A 23320-nucleotide genomic window follows, 5' to 3' on the forward strand; every position below is an offset into this window, starting at 1 on the left:
TTCTATTAGTTTTTGCCACATGTATTTTGATGATTATTAAGTGCATACACATTTAGTATTATTATATCTTCTTGGAGAATTGATCCCATTATTATTATGTAATGCCTTTCAGACTTTCTTGTTCTGAAGTCTGCTTTGTCTCTTATGAATATAAATGTTCCAGCTTCTTTTCTTTCTTTCTTTTTTTTTTTTGATTAATGTTAGCATGGTATATCTTTCTATCTCTTTACCTTTAACTTAGCTGAGTCTTCAGATTTAAAGTGGGTTTCTTATAGACAACATATACTTGTATATTATTTTTCTTCCTTCCACTCTGACAATCTGTCTTTGAACTGGTAGGTTTAGACCATCACATTAAGGTGGGCATTGGTTTAGGCGGGTTAATATGGACCATATTTGTAACTGTTTTTTATTCACTACATTTGTTATTTGACGTCACCACCACCACTCCTTTCCATGCATTCTTTGGTTTAATCGAGTGTATTGTATGATAGTATTTTATCCCCTCTCTTTATGTGTCAATTACAATTAAACATTCTTTTAGTGGTTGCCCTAGAGTTCACAGTATGCATTGTTCACTAATTTAAGTCTACCTTCAAATAGGACTATACTACTTCACATGTAGGGTAGCTGCATTATAACAAAGAACTCCCAACTCCTCTCTCTCACCTCTTGGGACACTGCTGTCATTCATATCACTTAGCTGTATGCTTTAATCACCCAATAGATTGTTACTATTATTGTCTTAAATTGTTTTCTTTTATATCAATTAAGAATAAGAAATATTTTATTTTACCTTCATTTATTTTTTCTCCAATCCTCCTCCTTTCTTCATATAGGAAAAATACTTCTATTTAAGCATTTTTCCTATATTATTTTCCTTCTACCTTAAGAACTTCTTTTAACATTCCTTGCAGGCAGGTCTGACGGCAATAAATTCCTTTAGTTTTTGTTTGAAAAAGTCTTGATTTTTTTTTCACTTTTGAAGGATAATTTCACCGAATGTAGAATTCTAAGTTTATGTTTGTTTTTTTTTTTCTTTAACACTTTCAGTATTTTAAAGCCTGCTGTAATTCTTATCCTTGTTCCTCTATAGGTAAAGTGATTCCCTCCCTTCTGCCTGCCCCTTCATCTTCTTTCAAGATTTTCTGTTTGTCTTTGGTTTTCTACAGTTTAAATATGATATTCCTATGGATGTGTGGATATGTTTGGGTTTTGGTATCTATCCTGCTTCTTCTTGTCTGAGCTTCCAAGATCTATGGTCCTTTGTTTCATTAATTTAGGAAAGTCTTCAACCTTTATTACTTTAAATATTTCTTTTGCTCAGTTCTCTTTTCTTCTGGTATTCCAATTACAAGTATGTCAACTTTTTAACATTGTCTCACAGTTCTTGGATAACCTATTCATTTTTTTTTTCATTCCTTTTCTCCTCACATTTCAGTTTGAGAAGATTCTAGTGATCTATCTCCCACTTCACTGCGTCTTTCCCTGGCTGGAGGCTATGATGAGTCTACTGATGAGCCCATAGAAGGCATTCTTCATTCTTATTATACTGTTTATTTGTTTGTTTGGTTGTTTTTTTTTTTTAACAGACTTTATTTTTTAGAGCAGTTTTAGTACAGAGCAAAATTGAGCAGAAGGTACAGAGTTTTCCCATATATCACCTACTCCTACATATGTACCACTATCAACCAGAGTAGTACATTTGTGACACTTGATGAACTTAAGTTGACACATCATTATCACCCAAAGTCATAGTTTACATTAGGATTCTCTCTTAGTGTTGTACATTCTGTGGGTTTGGGCAAATATATAATGAAATGTGTCCACCATTATAGTATCACACAAAGTAGTTTCACTCCTCTAAAAATCCTCCGTGCTCTACCTATTCATCCCTTCCTTCCTAAACTCCTGGCCACCACTGATCCTTTTACTATTTACATAGTTTTGCCTTTTCCAGGATATCATATAGTTGGAACCATACATTACATAATCTTTTCAGATTGGCTCGTTTCACTTAGTAATATGTATTTAAGGTACCTCTATGTCTTTTCATGTCTTGATAGCTCATTTCTTTTTAGCACTGAATAATATTCCATTGTCTGGATGTACCACAGTTTATTTATCAATTCACCCACTGAAGGACATCTTGGTTGCTTTCAGTTTTTGACAAATATGAATAAGGTGCTATAAACATCCATATGCAGGTTTTTGTGTGGACATAAGTTTTCAACTCATTTGGGAAAATACAAAGGAGCACAATTGCTGGATGGTGTTGTAAGAGTATGTTCAGTTTTGGAAGAAACTGCCAAACTGTCTTCCAAAGTAGCTGTGACATTTTGCATTCTCATCAGCAACGAATGAGAGTTCATGCTTCTCCATATCCTTGCCAGCATTTGGTATTGTCAGTGTTTAGGATTTTGGCCACCCTAATAGATGTGCAGTATTATCTCATTGTTTTAATTTGCAATTCCATAGTGACATATAATGTTGAATATCTTTTCACATGTTTATTTGACATCTGTATTTCTTCCTTGATGAGGTATCTGTTCAGGTCTTTGCCCACTCTTTAATCAGATTGTGTATTTTCTTACCGTTGAGCTTTAAGAGTTGTTTGTATATTTTGGATAACAATCTTTTATCACATGTGTCTTTTGCAAATATTTTCTCCCAGTCTGTGGCTTGTCTTCCCATTTTTCGATATTGTCTTTCACAGAGTGGAAGTTATAATTTTAATGAAGTCCAGCTTATCAATTATTTCTTTCATGGATTGTGCCTTTGGTATTATATCTAAAAAGTCAATGCCATACCCAAAGTTATCTAGATTTTCTCGTTATTATCTAGTAGTTTTATAGTTTCGAGTTTTACATTGAAGTCTATGATGCACTTTGAATTAATTTTTATAGAGGATGTAAGGTCTGTGTCTAGATTCCTTTCTTTTTGCATGTGGATGTCGACTTGTCCCAGCACCATTTGTTGAAAAGACTATCTTTGTTCCATTGTATTACCTTTGCTCCTTTGTCAAGGATAAATTGACTATATTTATGTGGGTTTATTTCTGGGCTCCTTATTCTCTTCCATTGATTTATCTATTGTTTCAACAATACCAAACTGTCTTGATTACTGTAGCTTTATGTTAGGTCTTGAGCTTGGGTAGTGTCAGGCCTCCAACTTTGTTCTTCTCCTTCAGTAATGTGTTTACTATTCCGGGTCTCTTGTCTCTCTATATAAACTTTAGAATCAGTTTGTTAATATCAACAAAATAACTTCCTGGGATTTTGATGTGGATTGTGTTGAATGTATCAGTTAGGTTGGGAAGAACTGACATCTGGACAATAATGAATCTTCCTATCGATAAACATAGAATATCTCTCTTTAATTATTCTTTGATTTCTTTCATCAGTGTTTTGTAGATTTCCTCATATAGATCTTCTACATATTTTGATAGATTTATACTTAAATATTTCATTTTTTGTGGGCTAATGTAAATAGTATTGTTTTTCATTTCAAATTCTACTTGTTCACTGCTAGTGTACAGGAAATTAATTGACTTTTGTATATTAAACTCACATCCTGCAACCTTCTTTATAATTGCTTATTAGTTCCAGGAGTTTTTTGTTAATTCTTTCGGATTTTCTACACAGACAATCACATCATCTGCAAACAAAAGTTTTATTTCTCCCTTCTCAATCTGTATACCTTTTATTTACTTTTCTTGTCTTATTGTTTTAGTTAGGACCTCAAATAAGATATTGAAAGCAGTGGTGAGAGGGGACATCCTCGCCTGTTCCTCATCTTAGCAGGAAGGCTTCTAGTTTCTTAGCATTAAGTATGATGTTAGCTGTAGGCTGTTTGTAGATACTTTTCTTTTTTATCAACTTGAGGAAGTTCCATTCATTCCTAGTTTGTTGAGAGTTTTTATCATAAATGGGTGTTGGATTTTGTCAAATGCTTTTTCTGCATCTATTGATATGATCATCTAATTTTTCTTGTTTAGCCTATTTATAGGATGAATTATATTAATTGATTTTTGAATGCTGAACCAGCCTTGCATGCCTGAGATAAATCATAGTGTTATACTGTTTTTGACTTCTATCATTTCCTTTTGATTGTTAAATTTTTCATTTCTCTTGTTATGCAGTCATGTGCTGCATAATGACATTTCAGTCAATGATGGACTACATTTACAACAATGGTCTGGAAGATTGGTACCTATAGCCTAGGTGTGTAGTAGGCTATACCACCCAGGTTTATGTAAGTACACCTATGATGTTCGCACAATGATGAAATCATCTAATGATGAATTTCTCAGAATATATCTCTGTTATTAAGCAACACATGAGTGTATTATTCATCCGTTCTTGCATATTTTTGACTTTTTCTATTAAGGTCCTTAACATATTAATCTCCTATTGGATAATTCCAACACCTATGTCATAACTGGAGACTGATTATGATGATTGTTTTGTTCTTCGTACTATGATTTTTCTAACTTTTACATGGTTTGGAAGTTTTTGTTGAAAGCTGGACATGTAACAGGTTAATAGGAATTCAAGTAAATGTGTCTTTAGTGTGATAATCTGTTAATATTGTTAGATGTCAGGCTATGATTGAAGTTTGCTGTGGATATAGGTGTCAGAGACTTCCAATTCCTCTTTTTATCTCCTCTTTTTATTTTGAGCTTTCTCCTCTGTGAGAGTCTGTGCCTTGCAGCTCTTTCATCTGTAATCTACTGCTATTATCCTGGAGTCCAGTTGGTATAGCAGTAAGGTGTTGAGGAGGGAAAGGTTCTATAATATTCCAATTAAATCTCAGTCTTTTAGTGGGTCTGTATCACAGGAATGTGATCTTCACAAGTGTTTCTCCATTGGTATAGCTTTATTTCCCCTGACTCCTACTCCCTTTTCTGACTGCATTATTCCCAATCTAATTCCTCAACACCCTGACTTCTGTCAACCAAGTTATTTTTCCTCCTTACTAAGACATTAAACCTGAATGGGAGGGCCGGCCCAGTGGCATAACGGTTAAGTACACGCGCTCTGCTTTGGCAGCCTGAGGGTTCGCAGGTTCGGATCCCAGGCACGCACTGATGCACCGCTTGTCAAGCCATGCTGTGGTGGTGTCCCATGTAAAGTAGAGGAAGATGGGCATGGATGTTAGCCCAGGGTCAATCTTCCTCAGCAAAAAAGAGGAAGACTGGCAACAGATGTTAACTCAGAGCTAATCTTCCTCACAAAAAAAAAAACCAAAAACCCTGAATGGGTCCTCAGTGGGAAGATTTCCAATTGACAAGCCTCTGGCAAAGTCTTTTCCTCTGGATAATAGTCCTTTTGTGGTATTATGGAGAAAGATCTATTTCACAATGATTCCTCTTTCCCTCCTCTTTAATGGGGGATTTTACTCAGACCCTGATAGTGAGAACCTGGTGTGGTTCCTGGTTCTTAGGAGCTCAGGAAATTGTGGGTCTCCTTCACCACTGCAGTTCCAAGGAGTCTCTCACTGTTGAGCTAGTTGACAACCTCCAGCAATTAATCAATATTACCAGTTAAATATTCCTACCACTTTATGGCTTCTGCTGCAGCTGAGCAGATCTCTACTGTGTCTTTCTCGATGAACTTACCTCTTCAGATTTTATGGTGGCCACTTGTCCTGCAACCTCACTTCTCTGAGGGCTACAAGAAAAGTTATTAATTTTTCAGTTTGTCCAGCTTTTTCTTGTTGTCAGAGAAGGAGTAATAACCTCTGAGCTCCTTATATGTTGGAATTAAAACGGAAGTCTCCCCGACTAATTTTTAAAGATTTACAGAAGCCGATTTCTCAATTTTTATTTAATTGTGTTCCAATAAACTAAAAGTAGCTTTTAAAATTATCACTAGTGTTCCTTTCACTCCTGCATATTCTGTGAGCTCAGGAGAAGGTTAGCTGTGGCATTTCTTCCTAACTGATGATCAAGACTTGAAATCACTATAACATTCATTGCAGGCTGCTACAGTTTAAGAGCGGTCCCATGATCTTCCCACTCAGGTGTTCTCAGTGGAATGCAAAAGCTAAAATTTGGCTTCTCTCCACTAACTCAATTAAGATCCTTTCCAACTCATCAAGATGAACAAAAAATTATGTTGAGGGCATATGACAATGGAAAATAAGAGGACATGGCATGAAAGAGTTGGGCCAGGAAATTCTATGTTGAAATATGAGTATGAGGTATCTCAGTACATGAGAGATTTCTACATAATTAGGTCATTAATGCAAATATAATAGGGCTTTGTAATTTCTAGATTTTCCAACTTATTTATTCTACTGATCATTTCTTTAGGGTTTTTTTTTTTTTTTAGATATTTTTGTAAAAAGCTGTTACAACATTGGCATATCTGAGGACTCTAATCTCTTGCAAGGTCAACATTAGTAATATCATTTCTCTTCTACGAAGACTCAGCTGAAAAATATTTCTTAAAATTAGTTTATTCAAAAATAAAAATATATACACCAAAAATTTGTACACTTATTTCTTAAATAGTAACCTCAGATACTTTGATATTAGAATAATATCAGTAAACAATAATCATAAATTGGTTCTAAGATTAAACTGATTTTCTTGTCCTACGGCATGTAGAAGAAAGTATAACTTATCTTCTTCCACGTACATTTCTGTTTTAATAATCTATATTTTCATTTGGTCATGAATGATCCTTGTCATTTGTTTCTTTGGGATGATTACAATTTAAAAAAAAATTAAAGAACTTGGTGCTAACATTCTTTTACTGAATATTTATTTCATATGTTTAGGGGGATACTTCAACTGGTTTTGTACTTTAAGACATTTTGCTGGCAAATGGGTCTAATGCCTTCCCACCTTTTAATAGCACAAAGTTGTCTCACAAATAAATGGGAGTTTAAGTATATAGCATTTCCTACGAATAACATAAACACACTTAAAGAGAAGATTTAATCATCATTTGATTCTTTAATGTCTTCAGCCCTAGTGGAGGGTGGGCTGAAATTCAACCATTTCTCCCCCAAGCACACAGGACCACATGAAAGACTTGAGAGTCTTCTCCCTAACACACTCTTTTGGTGCTAAAATAACAAAGACTAAGAATCCATTTAGATTTAATCCCTTAAAAAATATAAAGGTTATAGATAACTAGACAAGCATTTATTAGAAAGAAATATGGTTTAGAGCAAAAGCTTTAAGAAAATTAAACACTCAAGGAATTTTTCCTCAACAAGTACAGCTGATGAAAGCTTGCCTACCATATATCCAAAAAGGTCTAGTGTTAGGTAGACTCAACTGAGACATCTGGAAAATTAGGTTATTTGAGTACTATGAAAAAGCAACAACAAGACCAGCAGATACCATGATTTGAAAAGAAAACTGTACTTGTTTTGATTCAGTCAGTTTAAATTTAGCAGATAACTCTATTGAGCAAAGGTTTAGGAGAATTACAAAAGATAATTCATAATAGTGACACATAAAGAGGACAGCTCAGAAAGTGAGAAATAAGATTCATTGCCTTTTGTGAGCAAAACAGAAAATAGTGGATCTCATTGGCAAAGTAATCGAAGAGACAGAAATAATCTCAGGCCAAAACTAGAGTCAAATCTGATCAAATGTATTAACATATCTAAAGGAAGAATGTGCTAGTCAGAGTTGGGTGGAGAATTTGTTGGTCATTGGTCAGGACTAGGGAAAAAAACGTGAGGAACATTCTGTTGGGTCTCCAGCTCTGTCCTGGCACATGTATATTCTGGCCCAAGAACATGAGTATTTATATGGTCCTTTTAGCATGTGTATCTTTATGGAGTTAGCTATACGGAGACAAAAATATCAGACTATCAAATTACCCATTTACCTCCCATTTTTCTGCCATGCCATATTCATCTAGCAACATTTGGAATCTAATTTGCTATCCCCTACAATATATCTATAGGAGAAGAATATGCTTATCAGCCAACAGAAGCTTATCCAAGATGGTTATATTTCTCATTATAAGAGGTAAAACACTGGCTTTCTCATTTTCATATATCAATCTCTGAGTGTTTGGTTCACCAAGAAATTGATCTTGTGCTGAAATATCAGGCTTCTAAGCTTTCAAGGTTGACAACTAGCTTTGGACTGACACACGCTGTGGTAATGCCATGCTGTGGCCAGGTGCCCTTCTACAGATGACACCCAAGCCCAAAATAAGGTCCATCACTAAAAGCTTCAACAATTCTATCGTCTTCTGAAATAAATCCTTGGTACTACCACTCTTTACCATCTTAGTACAAAGCACCATCAGCTCTTATCTAGAACAACAGCCCCTAGACTTGGTCTCTACAGTCTATTTCCCACATAGCACACAGCTAAAGTGATTCTTTAAAACATAAGACAAAATAAAATTCTTCCAAGAGAAAAATCATTCCTTCTTTCTACCCACCCTCTACGGCCCTGCTCCCTAATAATTGATCTCATCTCTTATCTCTCTGTTCTTGCTCATTCTGTTCCAGCCGCTTTGATCTCCTTGCATTCCCTTCCTAGAATTCTCTTTCTCCCCCAGATTCCTTCCTTATTCCTTTCAGATCTCCACTCAAAGGTCACCTCATCTGAGAGGCCTTATTAGATGACCATCCCACTTAACACAGTACTCCTTCCAACCTTGTCATTCTCTCTCTATACTCCCATTTTTATGCACAGATTTTCCACCACCCAACACATCATGTGCTTACTTGTGGACAGAGGCTATCAGTTCCATGACACAAGGGACGAGTTTTTGCTCACTGGTGCCTGGAATAGGGCTTGGCACAGGGGTGGTATTCAGTATATTTTTTAAATGAACAGTTGCAAGAGAGAAATACGTAATAACAAAAGGCTCTTTGATTAGATTCTCGGCATCTAATCCTGCCTTTGCCCTCAATTAGGCACCTGTGTGATGCTCAGCAAGTCACTAGCTCTCTACCTTCAGGTTCTTTATCTATAAAATGGAACTAATAATAGCTCTGTGGCTCAAATACTATATGTGAAAGGGTTTTACATGATAAAACCCTGAACAACTATGAGCGATTTGGACAAACAAGATGTGCAGGCTTTACAAACAGGATAGGCGGCAAAGTTTAGTAAGAACACTAAATTCTGAGCACAAAATACAGAAATGACTGTAAGTCCCAATTCTGCCACTGACCAGCCGTATGACTTTGCATCAGTCATTGTTTTAAGCCTCATTTTTAAGTCTCATTTTAGCCTCATTTCCCTGATGAAAGAGAAAACTTTTTTCTCTGTCAGTAAGATTTTTTCACTCTTTTTAAAGAAATTGTATCTTAGCCATCAGGAAAAGCAACATAAGCAACAGTGACTAAGGATTTTTTGATGAACTGTTTCTCCATAATTCATTCAGCCAACCATTGTCTACTGACATCCTCAGGTGCCAGGCTCTTTTCTAGGCGTTTGTGATAAATCAGGCCACAAAGTAGACAATATCCTGACCTCATGTTGCTTACTTTCTGGTGTGGAGAGGCAGATAAGAAACAGTAAACATAATAAACAAGTAAATGAAATAGTATTTTGGAAGTTGATGTGTGTTATATGGACAAAATAGCATAGTAAGGAGCTGGGATTGGGAATGCGTGAAGGGAAGGGGGTCAGGTTGCAATTAAATAAGAGGCCATGACATTTGAGCACACACTGTCATTGAAAGACTTTTTTTCTCTTGTTCCATATCCTCTTACTCTACTCCCTCCTCTTCCTCCTCCTTCTCTTTTTTTTGGCTTAAAATTTTGAAACTTGGGCCGGCCGCATGGCTTAGTGGTTAAGTGCATGTGCTCCGCTACTGGCGGCCCAGGTTCAGATCCCGGGCGCGCACCGACGCACCACTTCTCCAGCCATGTTGAGGCCATGTGCCACATACAGCAGCAACTAGAAGGATGTGCAACTATGACATACAACTATCTACTGGGGCTTTGGGGGGAAAAAAAAGGAGAAGGATTGGCAATAGATGTTAGCCCAGAGCCAGTCTTCCTCAGCAAAAAGAGGAGGATTAGCATGGACATTAGCTCAGGGCTGATGTTCCTCACAAAAAAAAAAAAAATTTGAAACTATACTATATATATGTTTTGCATAGTATTATAGAAATTGTGCACTCCTACTGGAAAAGCAGATTCTAATAATATACCTTTGAAGAAATATTATTGAAAAAAACCTTTGAAATTAGTTATTTAATCTTTCCACGCAGATATCTGTAAGAGTCTTAATTATGAAATGCAGTTGATCTCATAGGCTCTCTTAATATCAATTTCTTTAAAAGAAGCAATATTTCCATTGCAAATGAAATTTAAAAACTCATGCATATTCTTTAGCCCACTTGTTTTGAAACTCATGATTTTTAGTGCTAATTTGGGGTGGAGGGAGGGCAGAGACCTTTTTTTTTTAAGACAATGTCCCCTCATTTGGCTTTCACCTCCCTTAGAGGGCTGCGTGCACAATGACCAGGCAGCTGTACCTTGTAGGAGAAGGAAAATGGCAAAATAGATATCAGGTTTCCTGAGAACAAGTCATGGAGAATTTGCAACGGCTTTCTAGGCGAACACAATCAATTGATCCTCTCTGTCAGTCCTGTGGATTGTAGTGTATGATGAGAGAAGCCACCAGAAGAGGACCTGTCAAGTTGGGCTCTCTAAGAGGGAGGTTGTTGAAATTAGATTATAGATCATATTTAATGACTTTGGTCAACTGCTCATCACAGAACTTAGTCATATGAACCAGTCATTGTCTTAGCACAGATATTCTCATTTTTTGAAATTTTTAATGCTCCCAGGAAGGCCTAATTTTTAGGGCATGACTAATTAAGATAAAGTCCGGAATGACAAAATAGTCATTAGCCTAAAATTTTAAACTAAAGAACCATATCTGCATTTGAGTTGCTATCTGATTAGAGTGAACCTCCTCCTTGTATATTAAAAAAAATCCACCGCAAGTTGGCATAGAACATTAGTGTCTATTTGTCAGGACTTCTGGAGTTCTTGGAAGTGACAAAGTACTAGACAAATGCTATTATTTATAGTCTGTCCCTGTTCAATGAAAAGGATCCATGGGCTGCTTCTGCCAAGAGTAGCATTAGTTACTCAGCCTGATAATTTCATTTCAGGGTTCTCATTGGTTGAGACTGAACAGAATTGTTTGGGCAATGAAAATGCCTTGTGACTAGAGAAGCCTATTTCAGACCCAAGCTGCGTTTTGTTTCCAGCAGTGTTTGCACTATATGCGTTCTCACATGGTTCGAAGTGACAACCAAACCCATTTGTCAGGGAATAAATTTTGAATGTGGCCAGCAACCGTATCTAGTCTCAAACCTGATTCATTTGCCTTTTTCACTTTTATTTTCAAGTATTTTTCCTAAGATTTATTTCTGCTGTTTCAAGGAGACAAAGTTTAATAGGTCAAGTTCTTGCCTGCCTTATACCTTCAATTTGGTCCTTCACTTGGTCTGAAACAATGTATTAAAGAGGAAAAAGGCGGAGGAGGGGGAGGGAACAAAAGTATAAAAACGTAGAACAAAAACATTTCAACTGAATTAAACAAATAATTATTGAATACCTACTATGCATAGGACTCAGTGTTAGACATAGTAAATATTCAGAAATAATCATTTAAGTGAGTAAATATAAATACCTTAAGAGAAATATAAAGTTCTATAGTATATCAGAGAAGGAATATAACACATTATTTGTGACGATAAAAAAAAGGTTCATTCACTCAACCATCCACCCATTCACTCATTCATTTATTACGTATTTCTAAAGTACCTAATATATACCCTCAGAGAACATCAAAATAAACAAGACAGTCCCTCCCCTTGAAAGTTATATAGGTAAGTTCTCAAACTTCAGTGTGCATCAGAATCCCCTGAAGAGTGTGTTAAAATACAGATTGTTGGGCCACACTCCAGGTTTTTTTGATTCAGTAGGGCACAGGTAGGGCCTGAGAATTTGCATTTCTAACACATTCCAAGGTGCTGCTATTGCTGTGTTCTCAGAATCACACCTGGAGAACTACTAGGCTAGAGCAATGCTTCTCAAATTTAACAAGTTCACGAATCCCCTTGAGTTATTGTTAAAATGCAAATTCTCATTTAGTAGGACTGATGTGGCCCCTCAGATTCTGTATTATTCTTTGTACCTCACTTTGAGTGGTGAGGATCTAGTAGGTGGAGAGAAATTTGTAAGGAAATATGCACAAAAGACATTAGGAAATAAATAGAAAGAAAGACAAACCTTAAAGAAAGGATTGGGTTTTGGCAGGGGAGATTGTGAGGATGTGCAGAGAGAAGAGGCTCAGTGCAGGCTAGGGGTGTGAGAAGTGAAGGGACAATAGATTGTGATCAGAAAGGGAAGTGTAAAATGGTATGATTTGGGACCAGAATAACTTTAGGTCATGATGAAGCCCAGGACATGGTTGTGTGGATTGGTGACTTGAACGGTGTGGAAATGGGAGCTCCTCAAGTTGAGGAAGCCGAGAAACTGCGAGACTACACTGTAGGAAGGTCATCAAAGGGATACTTGAGTTCCCAAAGAGCTGCCAGAAGTCAAGAGGAAAATGAAGCCAAGTTACAGAGGAGAAGCCCCAAATATCAGTGCATTGTCATTAAGTTCAGTAAATCACTTTGATGGCAGAGGTTCCAGAAGACATGAGGATGCTGAATAATATAGGGTAAATAAACAATGATCTGAAAACAGCAGTGTTGTGCAAAAAATATGTTCGTTTCTTCTCTTGGCCCTCTGAATGAAAAGCAGTATGTGTAGAAGGCTTCACTTCTACTGAAGAACAATGAGCAACGTGGGTGTTTTCAGAGAAAGAACAGCTTTCAGTTAAGACGAGCTAGCAGAAGAGTAAAAGGAAAAAAGGTCAAAGATGGAGGGAAAATCTTGTTCAAAAGACGGTGGCAAGTCAAAATACCATACTGGAAAAAAGTATCCCATTGGTAGAGTGGAAATGGGAAAAAAGTAGAATCAATCTGAATAGAGTGGAGAGTATGAGGAAAAGAATTCTATTTAAGTCAGCAAATTTCAAAAACAGAAATTAGGAAATGATTTGTGAGTTATCAAAAGCAATGGGGGAACATAAGCAGTAATTTAAAAGGAGTTTTAGAAGTAAGTGCTCCCAAGTTTCCCAATTGGGCAATTCCAAGCTTTCAGAGTTGAATCTTTGTGTGTAAGGCCCTAGTTACTATGACTGAAACTCATTTATTTCCAAAGATAGAATAGATTGTCCTCAAATTTGGCTCCCCATGGTTGTATTAATGGTAAAAATGATAGTTGGTAACATTTCCCCTCTTTAGATTCAGACCGTTTTTCTAGAACATTAAAATGATTAGTTTTTGAGGTCTCTAAAAATAAAAAAATAATTATGACAAAAATCATTCCTACAATGAATTTACTAAGAGTTAATTAAGGTATTGACCATAAAAAAATAATGTAAAAATCAGGACCCTACTCATTTCCACCAGTAACCTGATGTTTTAACCTGGGCATGTTACACAGCCTCTCTGTGCCTTCACAGAGGCACAGAGATTTCTTCATCTACAAAATAAGGATAATATGAGCTACCACCTATATAGTGCTAACTGTGTGCCAGATGCTGTTTTAAAGCCATTTATACAAGCAACTCATCTAATTCTCAAAGCAACCCAGTTAGGTAGGTACTCCTGTTATCATGTTCATTTATACATGAGAAAACATACACAGGGAGATTAAGTTAGGAGATCTAACAATTGGCAGAGAGAGAATTTGAACCAAGGCATACTGGTCCCAAAATCCAGTCTCTTAAACATTATACTACTGTCTCTTGGTCAGCAATAGGTAACACTAGTAAATACCTCTTAAGGTGGTTTGAGGATCAAATATGTAAAATTAAATATTTAAAGTGCTTAGAACAGTTTCTGGTACGTAGTAAGAATTCAATAAATACTAGATACTTAGCTGTTTATGTCTCATCTTATTTTCTAAAAATACAGGATCAAAGGTTGAGATCTTTGAAAATTAGTAATTGTGGTTTCTGTAGTTGCCCTAGTTAATAAAAAAGTGCTAATTAAAACCACGTGTCATTTTACAACTATTAGCAAAATTTAAAAATAATATCCAAAAGTGGAACTCTTTGGCAAAATACTTTAGCACACCCTTTTAAATAGTAATGTTTTCCAGAAACTTGAAAAAGTATATACCCTTTTATTTGCCAGCCTTCTCACTTCTTAGGTGGCAGCATATTGTGGGGAAAACAGCAAAATTTTTAGGTCAGATAGTCCTGGGTTCAAATTCTGACTTAGGTGAGAATGAAAATACAAAGAGGTTCTTCCACTTAGCAGTTAAATCATCTTGGTTAAATTAGTTATCTCTCTGAGCATCATTTTCCGCATCTGCAAACTGGGGATAGTACTTAGCTAAAAAAAAAATGTATTGTATGAGATATTGCAAGGAAATTACATGGCACTTTGTATGGATTGAACATGTGTTAGTTTGCTTTCTTTAAATATTTATTCCATGAAATTATCCCAAGGAAATAACTCAAAAGAAAGATGGCTAGATAATATTTTAAATTTATAATAAAAATTACAACTAACCTAAATGCTCAATAAGGGAAATGATAAATATATTAAGTTACATTGATATGATGAGATCCTTATGCAGTTACTTATATGATAAATGCAAAAGTACATGACAAATGGAAAGTTCTTATGTAATTTATATAATGAATAAAACATTAAAATTATTTTATGATTATAATTTCTATGTATAAAAAATTATGAACCTAGAAAATGACATGAAAAACAATTGTTTTACTAGACTTTTCTTTGTTGGCTTCCATTATTGTTAAAAATATGTCATTTGTCTAATAATTTTTGATATTATTAATATCAAGTCACAAGTACTTTTATCTGAATATGTTTCATCTGAGAATACCTGAAGTGCTCTCACATTTATGTCTCTATCTGAGCTTCAAAGATCTTCCTTTAATTCACACTTAATTCAGATGATTCTTGAGGCAGATTTGCTACAGTAGCAACAATTTTGAATTTTTAAATTTCTTATTATATATCCAGTATCTAGCATTTAGTAAATATTCACTGATTATTGAATAGTTTTGTACTTTACAATGAGGTTGAACTATTTAAGGCATTATCATTTCCCTTTTTCTATTCCTCCTTGTCATCCCAACCAACAGTATTTGTTTAAATACTAGCTAATTTACAAAACTCCTTTAAAAAGTGCCGAACAACTCAGATAAACTAGGTACTAAAAAACAATTTTCCTATAAAGTCCAAAACTCATATATTTTGTCGGTTTTATTTATGTGGTTTTATTTTTGATATGTTGCCGTCACAATTTCTTACTTTTGCTTACAAAATGCTCTAATTTCACTTCTGCAGAGCAAAGCTCGAACTGGTTGAAAAACAAAGTGCTTTGTTCTATTTTTAGCTTTTTCAGGTATATTCTGTCTTCCCAAGAAGCAAAAAAATAGAGAGCTTCTATGAAGGAGAGAAAGAATAGAAGGGAGAAAGGGAGGGAGAAAAGTAGAGAGGGAAAAAATGAGCTTTCCACTTGACTGCTTTGAGGGATTCAAGACAGAGGTAAAATTGTACATAAATTTTATGTAGGAAGATAAGGTGGGACCTCAGATGCCAGACAGAAGGGCCAGTGGTACATTTACAGACACGGCAACACTAAAGGCTTTTGCTCAGTGAGAAGATATGATTAAACATGTTTAATAAAGTGTGTCAGAGCAAACGCAACATTGAGGATAGCCTACATTCACACCCATACTAACTTGAAGATGCCATTCATTAATATTTCAAGTTTTAGTGAAGAAAACTCAATTAAAGCCACATCAGCCTCTACAGGATACGAAAAATTGCTTATGCATGTGCAAAGATTTATTATATTAGATAGTATCAATTACAATGCTGAAAAAAAACTCATTTTGACCTAGAAGTCTTTTGATTGCTCATAATTTGGTTTGAAAATGCTGTCAAGCAGAAACTTTTCATTCATTACCTGAGATAACAAAAGTGTTAAAAAGAAAAATAATAAACTGTAAACATACATCTTATTAGCACTTTTTATTTAGAGGAAGTTGCAGTATCATGGAAAGGTCAGAAGAAAGTGAGTTTTCTCATTGAAAGCCTTAATAAATATATTATAATTATTTATGTAGCTAAGAAGTAAATGACATTATTAAATAAAAGCACAAAAATGGATGTTTCACTGAGCCAGAAAAAAAAATGAATAAAGAAAAGCTAATGATGAATTTCAAATAAAATATATAAAGCTTGGTATTTTTAAGGAAGCTCTAAAAATCGACCACCTTGATGAAATGTCAGAATATGATAGGGGGATAAGTTAAATGCAATCAATAATCTTAAGGCATAACATACTTAACTTTAGAAGAAAAGTCTCTATTGTGGTGTTACCTCATCATGAATTTGTATGTATTCTATTATTTATTTCAATCTACACCACCATCTGTAAAAAAGCTTACATTAAAAATCTACTCTAGGTAACCATGTGGCTGATTAAATTATCACACCAGCTTCCAATTTTGTACTTCTTGACTCAAAATGCTTTATCAGTCTTAATATTATGATGATGCTGGTTTTGTCCTCAATTATGACAGAGCTGCCTGAGTTAATGGAAAATGAGAATGGGTGTTTGCTATTCAACTTGACAAATTAAGTTTGCTCATTTGAAACAAAAGAAAAAGGTACTGGAAATTTGAAAGTAACAAGGGGATTTTGAGCCCTCACATTTCTTCTTCTAAGCTTAACAATGTCATTCTGAACTTCAAAGAGTCTAATTCATAATAAAAAGAAAGTCAGATTTAAGTGAAGAATAGAAGACAAACAATAAGAATAGAATGACAATTAATTCTCTCTAAATTATCCCCCAAATATTATGGCTTAAGGTAAAACAGAAACGTTAATAACTGTCATTTCCAAAAGCTTGACTAACCAATAAGTATACGTCACCCCATGTCCATTTCTCATCCTATTTTAAATGGAACAAAGTGACTTTCAGAGGTTGGGAAGTGCATAATTACATAGATCCGAGGCTTTGGACTTTGATCATAATTATAGTGCTTTATCCATCCATCACTTGTTGCTTGAGGACTATTCCTTGGTAAGTTCTTTAAAGGAGATAGAAACCTTGTCAGGACAAATTTGAGCTGCAAAACAGCTAATCAGAAACTTGGCTCTCTTGACTTGAAACAGATTGAAAATTGCCACTTTAATCTCACAATCCATTTGGCTTTTAAGTAAAGTGAGAACATGAAGTCTCTCTTCCGGAAGATATGTGTCTCCTGTTTATATCACTCGGTACCTTTTTACGAGCTTCTATTGGGACACAGGATCCAAGTTGGCCTCACTGTAGGAAGTGGTTCTCAAAATTGGGTATGCAAACAAACAAATCATCAGGAGTGCTTGATAAAAATGCTGATTTTGCATTCCTTCCTCTCACCCTCAGTTTCTCAGAGGGAGGCATCAAAGTAGTTGTAAACTTGAAATTGGGAATCTGATAGCACCAACAAGTCTAGAGCTGTTTTTCCAAGAGTAGTCTGAGAACTACGTGAATAAAAATTGTCAGTGTTTACACTGCAATTCTAAGGCTCCACCCAGACTTATCAAAGCATAGTCTCAGGGTGTTGATGTCACAGCTCTTGGAATTCCTGACAACATCAGAAGTGAAGATGTATATTACTGTGTTTTCCTGAATCTGAATTTGAGGCATTACAGTTTCAGTTACCACGTAACAGTCTAATATACCTCCAGGTAAAGCATTTTGAGGAACTTTAACAGATGCTACTAACAAAAATCCCCCTCTCCATTTGTGGCCTCAGGGTGGCCACTTTGCAATTGCAGGCCCCAGCCTCCATGTCCAGTGTCCTTCTGCCCTGCCTTGCACCTCACTGTATTATTTCTATGCACGTAGTTCTACTTTGGATTCCCTGAGGTCTAGGATTGTATCTTACTCCATCTTCTACCTTCCCTACTCAGCACCCAAAAATAAATAGATAAATAAATTTATAGAATACTTTAGTTAAACAAACAAATCAAAGCAAAGAATAATTTCAGTTTCCATCTCTACAATTTGGGGACTAAAATCCTTTACCTGGTGAATGAGTTTCCTACTGCTGCTGTAATAAGTTACCACAAACTTGCAGCTTAAACCAATACAGATGTATTAGCTTACAATTCTGTAGGTCAGAAGCCTGATACAGGTCTCCCTGGGCTGAAATCAAGGTGTTGGCAGGGCTGCTCTCCTTCTGGAGGCTGGAGAGGAAAATCCGTTTCCTTGCCTTTTCCGATTCCAGAGGCTGCCAGCCTTCATTGGCTCATGATCGCTTTCCATTTCCAAAATCTGTCGAGACTTTTCTCACATCAAATCACTCTGACTCTTTTTCTACCTCTCACTTCCACTTTTAAGGATTCTTGTGATTACATTAAACCCACATGGACAATCCAAAATAATCTACCTATCTTCAAGTCAGCTGATTAACAGCCTTAATTCCATCTGCAACCTTAATTCCCCTTTGCTGTGTAATATAACATATTCCCAGGTTCCAGGGATTGGGACATAGCTATCTTTGGAGGCCATTATTCTGCCTACCACACGTGCCCACCTCTCTGGTGGATCAGACACACAAATGTGTTGCGAAACACCGTTAACCATAAAGTTCTATACACATCTAATAAAATGTTATGTTCTGTGGTAGAAGTAGCATTGAACTGGGAGTCAAGAGACTTGAATTCTAGTCTAGTTCTGCTACTATTTTGTTGTGTGATCTTGGGCAAATCACTTAACTCTTCTGGGATTCAGATGTCTAAGTTCTAAAGTATAAGAATTGAGAGAGACAAGCCAAGATCATGTCAAGATCCATAATGATCTTTGTTCTTAATTTAAAGATAATATAGAGCAAAATGGAACTTGAGGTATGCCTACGTGAGGACACAATTGTTGCTGGGAAGGAATCCCCAGTCTGCTGGTGTGCACTATACACACAATAGTAGAATTGAGCAATACACTAAACATTTCAGAGTTTAGTCAGGTTCGTATTTAATTCTCAAAGTCCTGGTTGTGAACAGTTGGTTGTCATTAGCGGTTGTTATCTCTACTTACCTTATGGGGAAACTTTGATTTAGGTAGCTTAAGTGATTTCATGAAGGTCTCATAATCAGATAGTGGTGGAGTTAAGACTATTATCCAGATCTTTTGACAAGTCCTGCGTGCACTCAGCTAACACACATTCCTGCCTCTCTGCCATTTAGATGCCCTCACAGCTCAGGCAGCAGCATACAGAATTATAACCCATCATACTTTAGGCTAACCACAGTTGGTCATGACGGTCCTTTGAAACTCATTCTTGTGAAAATTGTAAGGGTTCGAAGCAGTTTTTACTTTGTTACAACTGATGCATACATTAATCCCTGTCCATAAGTTGTACCTTCGTATATCATTATGAACCAATTCTTCCTGCCGTCTGCCTCACTTCATTTCAAGTACTGATATAAACAATATACACAGACTGCAGCATGTTGGCTCATTCCTTTCAGTCGAATAGAGAAACTTAGTGATAATGGAGATGGCTAAAATTCATGGATTAGCCTTACTAAAAACTGGTTTGCTCACTAAAATGGATGGATACATCCTTTATGTCACATCAGACTTATATTATATTATTATATGCTATAGCAATTTTGGAAGTCTTCATATGCTCGTAGACAATACTAGGGACATATTTTTTATTTTTGTACTTATCCTGATCTTGGCAGGAAAAAGAGCACTTTAAAAAAGAGTAATTGAAGAGAGTTTAAGGAAGGGACTATTTTATTTATCAAGGGATAAGGGGTATGGTATGGGTTTTTGGAGTTAGCAGTGGCTAGGAATGGTTACCACCCCTAAGCCTGAAGGAAAGAGAGGGTAAGGAGCAGTTCCTTAAACTCGGGACACCTGGATCTGTGGCAAGGACTTCTGACAGGACCTACAGCCTGTAGTACAAAACCTTACAGGGAGGTAGCCAGGGAAATACATACCCCAACCTCACTCTCCTCGTGCCCTCCGATCTCTTGCTGGAGGTTCCCACTGGTTGAACTCAAGAGCAAACCAGAATAGTAAGGAACTGTCAATGCAATCTTTAGAAGTCAGTTTCCTGGGGTACAGAGCAAGAAGGAGAAGGATGGAGGGCAAATGTGGAGAGGTAAGCGGAAGACACCCAAAACAGAACTATATCTGCCTTTATGTGATGTTATTTGGCAAATGAAATAATCTTCCACTATAAGTTCACTGTCACCACCCTTCCTTTTGGGATATATTTAGAAAGCACAGTTAATAAAGTTGACCTTTAAGCTAGTAAAGCATAAAATTCACAATCAATATGTAATTTACACAGGAAATACTTCTTACTCATCCATATAGTACTTGAACAGTTGGAGCTTCTTTTGACTAGAGAATGACTGAGAGAAATACGGCAAAATCATGTTACGAGTGGTTCAAATTGTAGTATGTTTCATTTTCTTTTATTTTTAGCCCTCAGGTCTCACACTATTTCCAAACTTAATCTTGATTCATTTTTATCATTTTAACTGGTTTATTTTTAAAATGACACTTTAAAATAATTTAATCTGTCTTTTAGAATTACCTGGGTAAAGAATCTATTTTAAAAACTAGTGGCAATTCTAAAAACTGAACGATGCAAGAAAGCCCCTTATAACCCAAACAATAAATTAACAAGGATTTAGTTTCTAACGTGCTAAATTTTAGATTCATTTTAAGTATTTACCTAGTAAAAAATAAACACAACTCATTACATCTCGTTTTCATTTATAAGGAAATGGTAATTTACTCATTGGCTCTTAATTATTGATCTTGCATAATTTCACCTATGCTTCGATATTTTCGTTAAAATTAAATTAGCAATAAAATGATGACTTGGGATTTTGTCCACCTTCTCTTCTTCTTTGTAATGGTCAATAACAACAAAGAGGAAATCTAAGCTCTATAGTTCAACTGCTCTTTTGATTTTCACAAAAGTTTCTAGAAAGACTAAAGTAATTTAGTGTCAACATCAGAGCACAACTAAATGAATAATATGTCAGTATGTTCAGGTGCAAAGAAAAAAAGGTGAAATCTCTGTTTTAACTGAGAGAATGGTTATCATAGTACTTTGATATGTATATTAAAATTGGCTTTTTGGGAATGGCGTTAACATTCAGTAAGAAATGATAATAGCATCTCTCATTTATGCTCTTCTGTGACAAAAGGAAATTCATGCATTAAGGTAGCTTGGAGTTAAAAATAACAAGACATCCTGTTCTTTCCTTTTTTGAAAATTCTCTTTTATGACTTCTTTCTAAAGACAAGGTCAGGAAAAAGACAAATTTAACTATGTAGATGACTATGATTATGGAATGATTAAATTTGGTCTTTCTTAAAATAGATTTTGTAAACTGAGAACTACAAGGATTGTCTGCTTAGAAAAACCAACTCAAACCCATTCACTCATTAGGCATTATAGAGAATATTGTTTGATTCTTGCTTTGACAACATACAGTATCGTAGGTTTCTTATAGTGTATTTCACTTAAATTCATTCATTTATTCACTAAATAATATAGACAGGAAAATAGTAATAATTCGATCCTTAAAATATGTGAAAAACAGTTAAAATATTTGAGGAAAATGTATTTATTATTAAATATATAAGTGCTACAGAGTTAAAAAAATGAACATTACAGCCATATCTTGTTCGTTTTTGTATTTCCACTGCCTTGCATGGAGTAATTGCTCAGCAAACAAATATTTTTCTGCTCTTTATTTGCTAGTTAAGTTTTCATTACAAAAGGAAAGTACATAATCTTGCCTAAAATGATTTATTACACAAATAAATGTTCCCTGACCACTCTACACCCCAATCTCACAGCTCCCCAACATGCCTCCCTCCTTTCCCCAAAAGTGACACCCACTGTGATTAAAGCTCTGGGCATTGAGCAAAATTTAAAACTACTTTATTTAAAGTACTATTATTATTTTGAATTTTACAATCCGTCAAATACTGAGATGATATTTGCTCCATGAATTAACAGGTTGCTGGGACAATATAAAAAGCAATTTGCTCATTTATTTATATTTACAGGCTTCTCTCATCAATCACTAGAAATGCCTCTGGACAGAGGTATACAGGATCAACGTGTGGGTTGCTAGTCAATAGAAGAAAGTTTCTTCTAGAGTTGAGGTAGATCCAAGTAGCTACTTTAAAAAAGATGCTCTCAACGGAAGCAATATATGGCTAATGTTTCATCAGAATTATGCTCTGAGAAATATTATTTTAAAAGATTTTTAGTGGAATGAAAAATCTTGAGGCTGGAAAAAAATTTGAGAACTAGAAAATGTTTGGTGTTTTTCTCTTTATCAACCCAATCCTAAACTCCAAATAAATCTAATTTTCAAGTTACCCAAGAACATAAACTCCAGAGCTGTTTATTTTTACTAACATTGTTGTTCGTGGCAGACAGCAGGGCAGGAGCCAACACACCATTCACATTTCCCATTTCAACCTAGAAGACCACAAATATGCTTCCTCTCTCTCTTTCTTTCCTTTTGCTCCCTCTCTTTTCTTTCTCTCTCCACCACCCCATTTACCTTTCTGCCTTACTTTTCCTCTTCTGCTTTCTCCACAGCCCACCAGAAACCTCCCAGGAAGAGAAGCAAAGTCTACATAGTCCACATTAGTGTTCTACATGGTGACAAATCATATTAATGAAGAAAGACCACACATCTTCCATAATTGCCCAGGCAATGTGACAGTAACAGCCCTGCCCAGAGAACCCACTCCACTCGTGGTATGAGGCTCCAGTAGGCACCGGTGGTGAATGACAAATTAACCCTTTGGAACCCCACTGTTTTCAACACTCAGAGGACCTCTCTCATTAGTCTTATAAAATAAAGTACGAAATTCCAACATCAAATCTCATGCTGTTAAATTAACAACATCACACTGCTACGTACGACTCGAATATCTCCCATAACTTTATGACTGGAAAAACACTGTTCAGATTTCATTTACCAGTTTAAAAATAGCAAACTCTAATTTGAAACACATACACACACACATCGTGCCTGCTCACTAATATTCCCTCTTAGTGCTAGGCAAATGTTCCTTCCTACAAACATAAATAAAATTCTGTATAATCATAAGTTTTAAAAGTCAGATTTGTCAAAAGATGATGTTTGTTATGAAACAAATCAAGAAGAAAATATTCCTTAGAGCCAAAATGACAAGCCACAATCTGTTTGGTATAACG

Source organism: Diceros bicornis, chromosome 15, assembly GCF_020826845.1.
Source record: "Diceros bicornis minor isolate mBicDic1 chromosome 15, mDicBic1.mat.cur, whole genome shotgun sequence".
Taxonomy (NCBI): Eukaryota; Metazoa; Chordata; class Mammalia; order Perissodactyla; family Rhinocerotidae; genus Diceros; species Diceros bicornis.